This window comes from Lissotriton vulgaris, chromosome 1_1 (assembly GCF_964263255.1).
Source record: "Lissotriton vulgaris chromosome 1_1, aLisVul1.2, whole genome shotgun sequence".
Lineage (NCBI taxonomy): Eukaryota > Metazoa > Chordata > Amphibia > Caudata > Salamandridae > Lissotriton > Lissotriton vulgaris.
In genome coordinates, this window is record NC_141685.1 from 232,054,734 (window position 1) to 232,069,765 (window position 15,032).

General features: G+C 39.8%; 11 non-coding genes across 11 annotated transcripts; all 11 read right to left on the bottom strand.

The window, feature by feature from the left end:
* Nucleotides 1-681: 681 nt before the first annotated feature.
* Nucleotides 682-754, bottom strand: TRNAA-AGC (transfer RNA alanine (anticodon AGC)). The gene has a single exon. It is a non-coding gene; the product is annotated as a tRNA-Ala (tRNA).
* A 2,051-nt stretch (nucleotides 755-2,805) lies between these two features.
* On the bottom strand, nucleotides 2,806-2,878 carry TRNAA-AGC (transfer RNA alanine (anticodon AGC)). The gene has a single exon. It is a non-coding gene; the product is annotated as a tRNA-Ala (tRNA).
* A 2,466-nt stretch (nucleotides 2,879-5,344) lies between these two features.
* TRNAK-CUU (transfer RNA lysine (anticodon CUU)) lies at nucleotides 5,345-5,417 on the bottom strand. Its single transcript has one exon. It is a non-coding gene; the product is annotated as a tRNA-Lys (tRNA).
* A 575-nt stretch (nucleotides 5,418-5,992) lies between these two features.
* On the bottom strand, nucleotides 5,993-6,065 carry TRNAA-AGC (transfer RNA alanine (anticodon AGC)). Its single transcript has one exon. It is a non-coding gene; the product is annotated as a tRNA-Ala (tRNA).
* Nucleotides 6,066-8,103: 2,038 nt separating this feature from the next.
* On the bottom strand, nucleotides 8,104-8,176 carry TRNAA-AGC (transfer RNA alanine (anticodon AGC)). Its single transcript has one exon. It is a non-coding gene; the product is annotated as a tRNA-Ala (tRNA).
* A 2,039-nt stretch (nucleotides 8,177-10,215) lies between these two features.
* Nucleotides 10,216-10,288, bottom strand: TRNAA-AGC (transfer RNA alanine (anticodon AGC)). Its single transcript has one exon. It is a non-coding gene; the product is annotated as a tRNA-Ala (tRNA).
* Nucleotides 10,289-11,266: 978 nt separating this feature from the next.
* On the bottom strand, nucleotides 11,267-11,339 carry TRNAA-AGC (transfer RNA alanine (anticodon AGC)). The gene has a single exon. It is a non-coding gene; the product is annotated as a tRNA-Ala (tRNA).
* A 990-nt stretch (nucleotides 11,340-12,329) lies between these two features.
* On the bottom strand, nucleotides 12,330-12,402 carry TRNAA-AGC (transfer RNA alanine (anticodon AGC)). Its single transcript has one exon. It is a non-coding gene; the product is annotated as a tRNA-Ala (tRNA).
* Nucleotides 12,403-12,732: 330 nt separating this feature from the next.
* TRNAK-CUU (transfer RNA lysine (anticodon CUU)) lies at nucleotides 12,733-12,805 on the bottom strand. Its single transcript has one exon. It is a non-coding gene; the product is annotated as a tRNA-Lys (tRNA).
* A 1,636-nt stretch (nucleotides 12,806-14,441) lies between these two features.
* On the bottom strand, nucleotides 14,442-14,514 carry TRNAA-AGC (transfer RNA alanine (anticodon AGC)). Its single transcript has one exon. It is a non-coding gene; the product is annotated as a tRNA-Ala (tRNA).
* A 330-nt stretch (nucleotides 14,515-14,844) lies between these two features.
* TRNAK-CUU (transfer RNA lysine (anticodon CUU)) lies at nucleotides 14,845-14,917 on the bottom strand. The gene has a single exon. It is a non-coding gene; the product is annotated as a tRNA-Lys (tRNA).
* Between the last annotated feature and the right edge of the window lie 115 nt (nucleotides 14,918-15,032).

Sequence of the window (15,032 nt, forward strand, 5' to 3'; positions counted from 1 at the left end):
AGATTATGAGAGTCCAGCAAAAATTACTCATTTTCGCCCAACGTGGGGCTCGAACCCACGACCCTGAGATTAAGAGTCTCATGCTCTACCGACTGAGCTAGCCAGGCTCCCACTTCAAGATGGTATGCAGACTAATTATTTTTTATGAAGGAAATCCATTCCTGGACAATTTTTGGGAGTTATTCGAGGTCTAATGCAAGATTAATCTCCATATTATGAGAGTCAATGCAATATTCAGGCAAAAATTACTCTTTTTCGCCCAACTTGGGGCTCTAACCCACGACCCTGAGATTAAGAGTCTCATGCTCTACCGACTGAGCTAGCCGGGCTCCCTCCTTAAGACAGTATGCAGACCAATCCCTTTTTGTGAAGAAAATCAAATCCTGGATATTCCTCTACTCTTGTTTTGCAAGGAAAGCCAGATTTATACATCCTTCAGAGGACAGAGTGTCAAAAAAAATAAGAGAAAATGAAAATGGAAGTTGTGAGAACTTCATTTTGAGATTGCATAAGAATTCAAATTCTTCTCACATGCTAAAGAATACCTGAACCCTTTTGATTAAACCACTTTAGTTGTTATAATGAGACCATATTTGAAAGCCATCTGTGATTTTTCTGTTCTTACTCTGCAATGACCTTGGCAATGACAAGTTAAAAATAAAATGTATGCAAATTTTATAATGGAGAATGCGGGCATCGATCCCGCTACCTCTCGCATGCTAAGCGAGCGCTCTACCATTTGAGCTAATTCCCCTGTGTGTTTAATCTGCATAACATTAAAAAAGTAACCTTACTGCCTTCCACACTTTATTTGAAGTCCAATTGCCCATAACAGTGTTAAGTTCACTCCTAACTTATGCCTTACCTCCACTTATGGGATGTTTTACAGTTCAGGTTGGCCTGTTTACTACTCGAATATGAGTGATATTGCGGTGTGTTCATCTAGACTCATACCCAAGCTAATCTTGAAGTTAAATTTCCCACCAATGAGAAACCAAGGGAGATACCATTTCTGATAGTTATTGCATGTCTAATGCAAGAATATTCACCAGATTATGAGAGTCAATGCAATAATCCAGCAAAAATTACTCATTTTCGCCCAACGTGGGGCTCGAACCCACGACCCTGAGATTAAGAGTCTCAAGCTCTACCGACTGAGCTAGCCGGGCTCCCACTTCAAGATGGTATGCAGACTAATCATTTTTTATGAAGGAAATCCATTCCTGGACAATTTTGGGGAGTTATTGCATGTCTAATGCAAGATTAATCTCCATATTATGAGAGTCAATGCAATATTCAGGCAAAAATTACTCATTTTCGCCCAAAGTGGGGCTCGAACCCACGACCCTGAGATTAAGAGTCTCATGCTCTACCGACTGAGCTAGCCGGGTTCCCTCCTTAAGACAGTATGCAGACCAATCCCTTTTTGTGAAGAAAATCAAATCCTGGATATTCCTCTACTCTTGTTTTGCAAGGAAAGCCAGATTTATACATCCTTCAGAGGACAGAGTGTCAAAAAAAATAAGAGAAAATGAAAATGGAAGTTGTGAGAACTTTATTTTGAGATTGCATAAGAATTCAAATTCCTCTCACATGCTAAAGAATACCTGAACCCTTTTGATTAAACCACTTTAGTTGTTATAATGAGACCATAGTTGAAAGCCATCTGTGATTTTTCTGTTCTTACTCTGCAATGACCTTGGCAATGACAAGTTAAAAATAAAATGTATGCAAATTTTATAATAGAGAATGCGGGCATCGATCCCGCTACCTCTCGCATGCTAAGCGAGCGCTCTACCATTTGAGCTAATTCCCCTGTGTGTTTAATCTGCATAACATGAAAAAAGTAACCTTACTGCCTTCCACACTTTATTTGAAGTCCAATTGCCCATAACAGTGTTAAGTTCACTCCTAACTTATGCCTTACCTCCACTTATGGGATGTTTTACAGTTCAGGTTGGCCTGTTTACTACTCGAATATGAGTGATATTGCGGTGTGTTCATCTAGACTCATACCCTAGCTAATCTTGAAGTTAAATTTCCCACCAATGAGAAACCAAGGGAGATACCATTTTTGATAGTTATTGCATGTCTAATGCAAGAATATTCACCAGATTATGAGAGTCAATGCAATAATCCAGCAAAAATTACTCATTTTCGCCCAACGTGGGGCTCGAACCAACGACCCTGAGATTAAGAGTCTCATGCTCTACCGACTGAGCTAGCCGGGCTCCCACTTCAAGAAGGTATGCAGACTAATTATTTTTTATGAAGGAAATCCATTCCTGGACAATTTTTGGGAGTTATTGCAGGTCGAATGCAAGATTAATCTCCATATTATGAGAGTCAATGCAATATTCAGGCAAAAATTACTCTTTTTCGCCCAACGTGGGGCTCGAACACACGACCCTGAGATTAAGAGTCTCATGCTCTACCGACTGAGCTAGCCGGGCTCCCTCCTTAAGACAGTATGCAGACCAATCCCTTTTTGTGAAGAAAATCAAATCCTGGATATTCCTCTACTCTTGTTTTGCAAGGAAAGCCAGATTTATACATCCTTCAGAGGACAGAGTGTCAAAAAAAATAAGAGAAAATGAAAATGGAAGTTGTGAGAACTTCATTTTGAGATTGCATAAGAATTCAAATTCCTCTCACATGCTAAAGAATACCTGAACCCTTTTGATTAAACCACTTTAGTTGTTATAATGAGACCATATTTGAAAGCCATCTGTGATTTTTCTGTTCTTACTCTGCAATGACCTTGGCAATGACAAGTTAAAAATAAAATGTATACAAATTTTATAATGGAGAATGCGGGCATCGATCCCGCTACCTCTCGCATGCTAAGCGAGCGCTCTACCATTTGAGCTAATTCCCCTGTGTGTTTAATCTGCATAACATTAAAAAAGTAACCTTACTGCCTTCCACACTTTATTTGAAGTCCAATTGCCCATAACAGTGTTAAGTTCACTCCTAACTTATGCCTTACCTCCACTTATGGGATGTTTTACAGTTCAGGTTGGCCTGTTTACTACTCGAATATGAGTGATATTGCGGTGTGTTCATCTAGACTCATACCCAAGCTAATCTTGAAGTTAAATTTCCCACCAATGAGAAACCAAGGGAGATACCATTTCTGATAGTTATTGCATGTCTAATGCAAGAATATTCACCAGATTATGAGAGTCAATGCAATAATCCAGCAAAAATTACTCATTTTCGCCCAACGTGGGGCTCGAACCCACGACCCTGAGATTAAGAGTCTCAAGCTCTACCGACTGAGCTAGCCGGGCTCCCACTTCAAGATGGTATGCAGACTAATCATTTTTTATGAAGGAAATCCATTCCTGGACAATTTTTGGGAGTTATTGCAGGTCTAATGCAAGATTAATCTCCATATTATGAGAGTCAATGCAATATTCAGGCAAAAATTACTCGTTTTCGCCCAACGTGGGGCCCGAACCCACGACCCTGAGATTAAGAGTCTTATGCTCTACCGACTGAGCTAGCCGGGCTCCCTCCTTAAGACAGTATGCAGACCAATCCCTTTTTGTGAAGAAAATCAAATCCTGGATATTCCTCTACTCTTGTTTTGCAAGGAAAGCCAGATTTATACATCCTTCCGAGGACAGAGTGTCAAAAAAAATAAGAGAAAATGAAAACAGAAGTTGTGAGAACTTCATTTTGAGATTGCATAAGAATTCAAATTCCTCTCACATGCTAAAGAATACCTGAACCCTTTTGATTAAACCACTTTAGTTGTTATAATGAGACCATATTTGAAAGCCATCTGTGATTTTTCTGTTCTTACTCTGCAATGACCTTGGCAATGACAAGTTAAAAATAAAATGTATGCAAATTTTATAATGGAGAATGCGGGCATCGATCCCGCTACCTCTCGCATGCTGAGCGAGCGCTCTACTATTTGAGCTAATTCCCCTGTGTGTTTAATCTGCATAACATGAAAAAAGTAACCTCACTGCCTTCCACACTTTATTTGAAGTCCAATTGCCCATAACAGTGTTCAGTTCACTCCTAACTTATGCCTTACCTCCACTTATGGGATGTTTTACAGTTCAGGTTGGCCTGTTTACTACTCGAATATGAGTGATATTATGGTGTGTTCATCTAGACTCATACCCTACCTAATCTTGAAGTTAAATTTCCCACCAATGAGAAACCAAGGGAGATACCATTTTTGATAGTTATTGCATGTCTAATGCAAGAATAATCACCAGATTATGAGAGTCAATGCAATAATCCAGCAAAAATTACTCATTATCGCCCAACGTGGGGCTCGAACCCACGACCCTGAGATTAAGAGTCTCGTGCTCTACCGACTGAGCTAGCCGGGCTCCCACTTCAAGATGGTATGCAGATTAATCATTTTTTATGAAGGAAATCCATTCCTGGACACTTTTTGGGAGTTATTGCAGGTCTAATGCAAGATTAATCTCCATATTATGAGAGTAAATGCAATATTCAGGCAAAAATTACTCGTTTTCGCCCAACGTGGGGCTCGAACCCACGACCCTGAGATTAAGAGTCTCATGCTCTACCGACTGAGCTAGCCGGGTTCCCTCCTTAAGACAGTATGCAGACCAATCCCTTTTTGTGAAGAAAATCAAATCCTGGATATTCCTCTACTCTTGTTTTGCAAGGAAAGCCAGATTTATACATCCTTCAGAGGACAGAGTGTCAAAAAAAATAAGAGAAAATGAAAATGAAAGTTGTGAGAACTTCATTTTGAGATTGCATAAGAATTCAAATTCCTCTCACATGCTAAAGAATACCTGAACCCTTTTGATTAAACCACTTTAGTTGTTATAATGAGACCATATTTGAAAGCCATCTGTGATTTTTCTGTTCTTACTCTGCAATGACCTTGGCAATGACAAGTTAAAAATAAAATGTATGCAAATTTTATAATGGAGAATGCGGGCATCGATCCTGCTACCTCTCGCATGCTAAGCGAGCGCTCTACCATTTGAGCTAATTCCCCTGTGTGTTTAATCTGCATAACATGAAAAAAGTAACCTTACTGCCTTCCACACTTTATTTGAAGTCCAATTGCCCATAACAGTGTTAAATTCACTCCTAACTTATGCCTTACCTCCACTTATGGGATGTTTTACAGTTCAGGTTGGCCTGTTTACTACTCGAATATGAGTGATATTGCGGTGTGTTCATCTAGACTCATACCCTAGCTAATCTTGAAGTTAAATTTCCCACAAATGAGAAACCAAGGGAGATACCATTTTTGATAGTTATTGCATGTCTAATGCAAGAATATTCACCAGATTATGAGAGTCAATGCAATAATCCAGCAAAAATTACTCATTTTCGCCCAACGTGGGGCTCGAACCCACGACCCTGAGATTAAGAGTCTCATGCTCTACCGACTGAGCTAGCCGGGCTCCCACTTCAAGATGGTATGCAGACTAATCATTTTTTATGAAGGAAATCCATTCCTGGACAATTTTTGGGAGTTATTGCAGGTCTAATGCAAGATTAATCTCCATATTATGAGAGTCAATGCAATATTCAGGCAAAAATTACTCGTTTTCGCCCACCGTGGGGCTCGAACCCACGACCCTGAGATTAAGAGTCTCATGCTCTACCGACTGAGCTAGCCGGGCTCCCTCCTTAAGACAGTATGCAGACCAATCCCGTTTTGTGAAGAAAATCAAATCCTGGATATTCCTCTACTCTTGTTTTGCAAGGAAAGCCAGATTTATACATCCTTCAGAGGACAGAGTGTCAAAAAAAAATAAGAGAAAATGAAAACGGAAGTTGTGAGAACTTCATTTTGAGATTGCATAAGAATTCAAATTCCTCTCACATGCTAAAGAATACCTGAACCCTTTTGATTAAACCACTTTAGTTGTTATAATGAGACCATATTTGAAAGCCATCTGTGATTTTTCTGTTCTTACTCTGCAATGACCTTGGCAATGACAAGTTAAAAATAAAATGTATGCAAATTTTATAATGGAGAATGCGGGCATCGATCCCGCTACCTCTCGCATGCTAAGCGAGCGCTCTACCATTTGAGCTAATTCCCCTGTGTGTTTAATCTGCATAACATGAAAAAAGTAACCTCACTGCCTTCCACACTTTATTTGAAGTCCAATTGCCCATAACAGTGTTCAGTTCACTCCTAACTTATGCCTTACCTCCACTTATGGGATGTTTTACAGTTCAGGTTGGCCTGTTTACTACTCGAATATGAGTGATATTGTGGTGTGTTCATCTAGACTCATACCCTACCTAATCTTGAAGTTAAATTTCCCACCAATGAGAAACCAAGGGAGATACCATTTTTGATAGTTATTGCATGTCTAATGCAAGAATAATCACAAGATTATGAGAGTCCAGCAAAAATTACTCATTTTCGCCCAAAGTGGGGATCGAACCCACGACCCTGATATTAAGAGTCTCATGCTCTACCGACTGAGCTAGCCGGGCTCCCACTTCAAGATGGTATGCAGACTAATTATTTTTTATGAAGGAAATCCATTCCTGGACAATTTTTGGGAGTTATTCGAGGTCTAATGCAAGATTAATCTCCATATTATGAGAGTCAATGCAATATTCAGGCAAAAATTACTATTTTTCGCCCAACTTGGGGCTCTAACCCACGACCCTGAGATTAAGAGTCTCATGCTCTACCGACTGAGCTAGCCGGGCTCCCTCCTTAAGACAGTATGCAGACCAATCCCTTTTTGTGAAGAAAATCAAATCCTGGATATTCCTCTACTCTTGTTTTGCAAGGAAAGCCAGATTTATACATCCTTCAGAGGACAGAGTGTCAAAAAAAATAAGAGAAAATGAAAATGGAAGTTGTGAGAACTTCATTTTGAGATTGCATAAGAATTCAAATTCCTCTCACATGCTAAAGAATACCTGAACCCTTTTGAATAAACCACTTTAGTTGTTATAATGAGACCATATTTGAAAGCCCTCTGTGATTTTTCTGTTCTTACTCTGCAATGACCTTGGCAATGACAAGTTAAAAATAAAATGTATGCAAATTTTATAATGGAGAATGCGGGCATCGATCCCGCTCCTTCTCGCATGCTAAGCGAGCGCTCTACCATTTGAGCTAATTCCCCTGTGTGTTTAATCTGCATAACATGAAAAAAGTAACCTTACTGCCTTCCACACTTTATTTGAAGTCCAATTGCCCATAACAGTGTTAATTTCACTCCTAACTTATGCCTTACCTCCACTTATGGGATGTTTTACAGTTCAGGTTGGCCTGTTTACTACTCGAATATGAGTGATATTGCGGTGTGTTCATCTAGACTCATACCCTAGCTAATCTTGAAGTTAAATTTCCCACCAATGAGAAACCAAGGGAGATACCATTTCTGATAGTTATTGCATGTCTAATGCAAGAATATTCACCAGATTATGAGAGTCAATGCAATAATCCAGCAAAAATTACTCATTTTCGCCCAACGTGGGGCTCGAACCCACGACCCTGAGATTAAGGGTCTCATGCTCTACCTACTGAGCTAGCCGGGCTCCCACTTCAAGATGGTATGCAGACTAATCATTTTTTATGAAGGAAATCCATTCCTGGACAATTTTTGGGAGTTATTGCAGGTCTAATGCAAGATTAATCTCCATATTATGAGAGTCAATGCAATATTCAGGCAAAAGTTACTCGTTTTCGCGCAACGTGGGGCTCGAACCCACGACCCTGAGATTAAGAGTCTCATGCTCTACCGACTGAGCTAGCCGGCTCCCTCCTTAAGACAGTATGCAGACCAATCCCTTTTTGTGAAGAAAATCAAATCCTGGATATTCCTCTACTCTTGTTTTGCAAGGAAAGCCAGATTTATACATCCTTCAGAGGACAGAGTGTCCAAAAAAATAAGAGAAAATGAAAACGGAAGTTGTGAGAACTTCATTTTGAGATTGCATAAGAATTCAAATTCCTCTCACATGCTAAAGAATACCTGAACCCTTTTGATTAAACCACTTTAGTTGTTATAATGAGACCATATTTGAAAGCCATCTGTGATTTTTCTGTTCTTACTCTGCAATGACCTTGGCAATGACAAGTTAAAAATAAAATGTATGCAAATTTTATAATGGAGAATGCGGGCATCGATCCCGCTACCTCTCGCATGCTAAGCGAGCGCTCTACCATTTGAGCTAATTCCCCTGTGTGTTTAATCTGCATAACATGAAAAAAGTAACCTCACTGCCTTCCACACTTTATTTGAAGTCCAATTGCCCATAACAGTGTTCAGTTCACTCCTAACTTATGCCTTACCTCCACTTATGGGATGTTTTACAGTTCAGGTTGGCCTGTTTACTACTCGAATATGAGTGATATTGTGGTGTGTTCATCTAGACTCATACCCTACCTAATCTTGAAGTTAAATTTCCCACCAATGAGAAACCAAGGGAGATACCATTTTTGATAGTTATTGCATGTCTAATGCAAGAATAATCACAAGATTATGAGAGTCCAGCAAAAATTACTCATTTTCGCCCAACGTGGGGCTCGAACCCACGACCCTGAGATTAAGAGTCTCATGCTCTACCGACTGAGCTAGCCAGGCTCCCACTTCAAGATGGTATGCAGACTAATTATTTTTTATGAAGGAAATCCATTCCTGGACAATTTTTGGGAGTTATTCGAGGTCTAATGCAAGATTAATCTCCATATTATGAGAGTCAATGCAATATTCAGGCAAAAATTACTCTTTTTCGCCCAACTTGGGGCTCTAACCCACGACCCTGAGATTAAGAGTCTCATGCTCTACCGACTGAGCTAGCCGGGCTCCCTCCTTAAGACAGTATGCAGACCAATCCCTTTTTGTGAAGAAAATCAAATCCTGGATATTCCTCTACTCTTGTTTTGCAAGGAAAGCCAGATTTATACATCCTTCAGAGGACAGAGTGTCAAAAAAAATAAGAGAAAATGAAAATGGAAGTTGTGAGAACTTCATTTTGAGATTGCATAAGAATTCAAATTCCTCTCACATGCTAAAGAATACCTGAACCCTTTTGAATAAACCACTTTAGTTGTTATAATGAGACCATATTTGAAAGCCATCTGTGATTTTTCTGTTCTTACTCTGCAATGACCTTGGCAATGACAAGTTAAAAATAAAATGTATGCAAATTTTATAATGGAGAATGCGGGCATCGATCCCGTTACTTCTCGCATGCTAAGCGAGCGCTCTACCATTTGAGCTAATTCCCCTGTGTGTTTAATCTGCATAACATGAAAAAAGTAACCTTACTGCCTTCCACACTTTATTTGAAGTCCAATTGCCCATAACAGTGTTAAGTTCACTCCTAACTTATGCCTTACCTCCACTTATGGGATGTTTTACAGTTCAGGTTGGCCTGTTTACTACTCGAATATGAGTGATATTGCGGTGTGTTCATCTAGACTCATACCCTAGCTAATCTTGAAGTTAAATTTCCCACCAATGAGAAACCAAGGGAGATACCATTTCTGATAGTTATTGCATGTCTAATGCAAGAATATTCACCAGATTATGAGAGTCAATGCAATAATCCAGCAAAAATTACTCATTTTCGCCCAACGTGGGGCTCGAACCCACGACCCTGAGATTAAGGGTCTCATGCTCTACCGACTGAGCTAGCCGGGCTCCCACTTCAAGATGGTATGCAGACTAATCATTTTTTATGAAGGAAATCCATTCCTGGACAATTTTTGGGAGTTATTGCAGGTCTAATGCAAGATTAATCTCCATATTATGAGAGTCAATGCAATATTCAGGCAAAAGTTACTCGTTTTCGCGCAACGTGGGGCTCGAACCCACGACCCTGAGATTAAGAGTCTCATGCTCTACCGACTGAGCTAGCCGGGCTCCCTCCTTAAGACAGTATGCAGACCAATCCCTTTTTGTGAAGAAAATCAAATCCTGGATATTCCTCTACTCTTGTTTTGCAAGGAAAGCCAGATTTATACATCCTTCAGAGGACAGAGTGTCCAAAAAAATAAGAGAAAATGAAAACGGAAGTTGTGAGAACTTCATTTTGAGATTGCATAAGAATTCAAATTCCTCTCACATGCTAAAGAATACCTGAACCCTTTTGATTAAACCACTTTAGTTGTTATAATGAGACCATATTTGAAAGCCATCTGTGATTTTTCTGTTCTTACTCTGCAATGACCTTGGCAATGACAAGTTAAAAATAAAATGTATGCAAATTTTATAATGGAGAATGCGGGCATCGATCCCGCTACCTCTCGCATGCTAAGCGAGCGCTCTACCATTTGAGCTAATTCCCCTGTGTGTTTAATCTGCATAACATGAAAAAAGTAACCTCACTGCCTTCCACACTTTATTTGAAGTCCAATTGCCCATAACAGTGTTCAGTTCACTCCTAACTTATGCCTTACCTCCACTTATGGGATGTTTTACAGTTCAGGTTGGCCTGTTTACTACTCGAATATGAGTGATATTGTGGTGTGTTCATCTAGACTCATACCCTACCTAATCTTGAAGTTAAATTTCCCACCAATGAGAAACCAAGGGAGATACCATTTTTGATAGTTATTGCATGTCTAATGCAAGAATAATCACAAGATTATGAGAGTCCAGCAAAAATTACTCATTTTCGCCCAACGTGGGGCTCGAACCCACGACCCTGAGATTAAGAGTCTCATGCTCTACCGACCGAGCTAGCCGGGCTCCCACTTCAAGATGGTATGCAGACTAATCATTTTTTATGAAGGAAATCCATTCCTGGACAATTTTTGGGAGTTATTGCAGGTCTAATGCAAGATTAATCTCCATATTATGAGAGTCAATGCAATATTCAGGCAAAAATTACTCTTTTTCGCCCAATTTGGGGCTCGAACCCACGACCCTGAGATTAAGAGTCTCATGCTCTACCGACTGAGCTAGCCGGGCTCCCTCCTTAAGACAGTATGCAGACCAATCCCGTTTTGTGAAGAAAATCAAATCCTGGATATTCCTCTACTCTTGTTTTGCAAGGAAAGCCAGATTTATACATCCTTCAGAGGACAGAGTGTCAAAAAAAAATAAGAGAAAATGAAAACGGAAGTTGTGAGAACTTCATTTTGAGATTGCATAAGAATTCAAATTCCTCTCACATGCTAAAGAATACCTGAACCCTTTTGATTAAACCACTTTAGTTGTTATAATGAGACCATATTTGAAAGCCATCTGTGATTTTTCTGTTCTTACTCTGCAATGACCTTGGCAATGACAAGTGAAAAATAAAATGTATGCAAATTTTATAATGGAGAATGCGGGCATCGATCCCGCTACCTCTCGCATGCTAAGCGAGCGCTCTACCATTTGAGCTAATTCCCCTGTGTGTTTAATCTGCATAACATGAAAAAAGTAACCTCACTGCCTTCCACACTTTATTTGAAGTCCAATTGCCCATAACAGTGTTCAGTTCACTCCTAATTTATGCCTTACCTCCACTTATGGGATGTTTTACAGTTCAGGTTGGCCTGTTTACTTCTCGAATATGAGTGATATTGCGGTGTGTTCATCTAGACTCATACCCTAGCTAATCTTGAAGTTAAATTTCCCACTAATGAGAAACCAAGGGAGATACCATTTCTGATAGTTATTGCATGTCTAATGCAAGAATATTCACCAGATTATGAGAGTCAATGCAATAATCCAGCAAAAATTACTCATTTTCGCCCAACCGGGGGCTCGAACCCACGACCCTGAGATTAAGGGTCTCATGCTCTACCGACTGAGCTAGCCGGGCTCCCACTTCAAGATGGTATGCAGACTAATCATTTTTTATGAAGGAAATCCATTCCTGGACAATTTTTGGGAGTTATTGCAGGTCTAATGCAAGATTAATCTCCATATTATGAGAGTCAATGCAATATTCAGGCAAAAATTACTCGTTTTCGCCCACCGTGGGGCTCGAACCCACGACCCTGAGATTAAGAGTCTCATGCTCTACCGACTGAGCTAGCCGGGCTCCCTCCTTAAGACAGTATGCAGACCAATCCCGTTTTGTGAAGAAAATCAAATCCTGGATATTCCTCTACTCTTGTTTTGCAAGGAAAGCCAGATTTATACATCCTTCAGAGGACAGAGTGTCAAAAAAAAATAAGAGAAAATGAAAACGGAAGTTGTGAGAACTTCATTTTGAGATTGCATAAGAATTCAAATTCCTCTCACATGCTAAAGAATACCTGAACCCTTTTGATTAAACCACTTTAGTTGTTATAATGAGACCATATTTGAAAGCCATCTGTGATTTTTCTGTTCTTACTCTGCAATGACCTTGGCAATGACAAGTTAAAAATAAAATGTATGCAAATTTTATAATGGAGAATGCGGGCATCGATCCCGCTACCTCTCGCATGCTAAGCGAGCGCTCTACCATTTGAGCTAATTCCCCTGTGTGTTTAATCTGCATAACATGAAAAAAGTAACCTCACTGCCTTCCACACTTTATTTGAAGTCCAATTGCCCATAACAGTGTTCAGTTCACTCCTAACTTATGCCTTACCTCCACTTATGGGATGTTTTACAGTTCAGGTTGGCCTGTTTACTACTCGAATATGAGTGATATTGTGGTGTGTTCATCTAGACTCATACCCTACCTAATCTTGAAGTTAAATTTCCCACCAATGAGAAACCAAGGGAGATACCATTTTTGATAGTTATTGCATGTCTAATGCAAGAATAATCACAAGATTATGAGAGTCCAGCAAAAATTACTCATTTTCGCCCAACGTGGGGCTCGAACCCACGACCCTGAGATTAAGAGTCTCATGCTCTACCGACTGAGCTAGCCGGGCTCCCACTTCAAGATGGTATGCAGACTAATTATTTTTTATGAAGGAAATCCATTCCTGGACAATTTTTGGGAGTTATTCGAGGTCTAATGCAAGATTAATCTCCATATTATGAGAGTCAATGCAATATTCAGGCAAAAATTACTCTTTTTCGCCCAACTTGGGGCTCTAACCCACGACCCTGAGATTAAGAGTCTCATGCTCTACCGACTGAGCTAGCCGGGCTCCCTCCTTAAGACAGTATGCAGACCAATCCCTTTTTGTGAAGAAAATCAAATCCTGGATATTCCTCTACTCTTGTTTTGCAAGGAAAGCCAGATTTATACATCCTTCAGAGGACAGAGTGTCAAAAAAAATAAGAGAAAATGAAAATGGAAGTTGTGAGAACTTCATTTTGAGATTGCATAAGAATTCAAATTCCTCTCACATGCTAAAGAATACCTGAACCCGTTTGAATAAACCACTTTAGTTGTTATAATGAGACCATATTTGAAAGCCCTCTGTGATTTTTCTGTTCTTACTCTGCAATGACCTTGGCAATGACAAGTTAAAAATAAAATGTATGCAAATTTTATAATGGAGAATGCGGGCATCGATCCCGCTACTTCTCGCATGCTAAGCGAGCGCTCTACCATTTGAGCTAATTCCCCTGTGTGTTTAATCTGCATAACATGAAAAAAGTAACCTTACTGCCTTCCACACTTTATTTGAAGTCCAATTGCCCATAACAGTGTTAATTTCACTCCTAACTTATGCCTTACCTCCACTTATGGGATGTTTTACAGTTCAGGTTGGCCTGTTTACTACTCGAATATGAGTGATATTGCGGTGTGTTCATCTAGACTCATACCCTAGCTAATCTTGAAGTTAAATTTCCCACCAATGAGAAACCAAGGGAGATACCATTTCTGATAGTTATTGCATGTCTAATGCAAGAATATTCACCAGATTATGAGAGTCAATGCAATAATCCAGCAAAAATTACTCATTTTCGCCCAACGTGGGGCTCGAACCCACGACCCTGAGATTAAGGGTCTCATGCTCTACCTACTGAGCTAGCCGGGCTCCCACTTCAAGATGGTATGCAGACTAATCATTTTTTATGAAGGAAATCCATTCCTGGACAATTTTTGGGAGTTATTGCAGGTCTAATGCAAGATTAATCTCCATATTATGAGAGTCAATGCAATATTCAGGCAAAAGTTACTCATTTTCGCGCAACGTGGGGCTCGAACCCACGACCCTGAGATTAAGAGTCTCATGCTCTACCGACTGAGCTAGCCGGGCTCCCTCCTTAAGACAGTATGCAGACCAATCCCTTTTTGTGAAGAAAATCAAATCCTGGATATTCCTCTACTCTTGTTTTGCAAGGAAAGCCAGATTTATACATCCTTCAGAGGACAGAGTGTCCAAAAAAATAAGAGAAAATGAAAACGGAAGTTGTGAGAACTTCATTTTGAGATTGCATAAGAATTCAAATTCCTCTCACATGCTAAAGAATACCTGAACCCTTTTGATTAAACCACTTTAGTTGTTATAATGAGACCATATTTGAAAGCCATCTGTGATTTTTCTGTTCTTACTCTGCAATGACCTTGGCAATGACAAGTTAAAAATAAAATGTATGCAAATTTTATAATGGAGAATGCGGGCATCGATCCCGCTACCTCTCGCATGCTAAGCGAGCGCTCTACCATTTGAGCTAATTCCCCTGTGTGTTTAATCTGCATAACATGAAAAAAGTAACCTCACTGCCTTCCACACTTTATTTGAAGTCCAATTGCCCATAACAGTGTTCAGTTCACTCCTAACTTATGCCTTACCTCCACTTATGGGATGTTTTACAGTTCAGGTTGGCCTGTTTACTACTCGAATATGAGTGATATTGTGGTGTGTTCATCTAGACTCATACCCTACCTAATCTTGAAGTTAAATTTCCCACCAATGAGAAACCAAGGGAGATACCATTTTTGATAGTTATTGCATGTCTAATGCAAGAATAATCACAAGATTATGAGAGTCCAGCAAAAATTACTCATTTTCGCCCAACGTGGGGCTCGAACCCACGACCCTGAGATTAAGAGTCTCATGCTCTACCGACTGAGCTAGCCGGGCTCCCACTTCAAGATGGTATGCAGACTAATCATTTTTTATGAAGGAAATCCATTCCTGGACAATTTTTCGGAGTTATTGCAGGTCTAATGCAAGATTAATCTCCATATTATGAGAG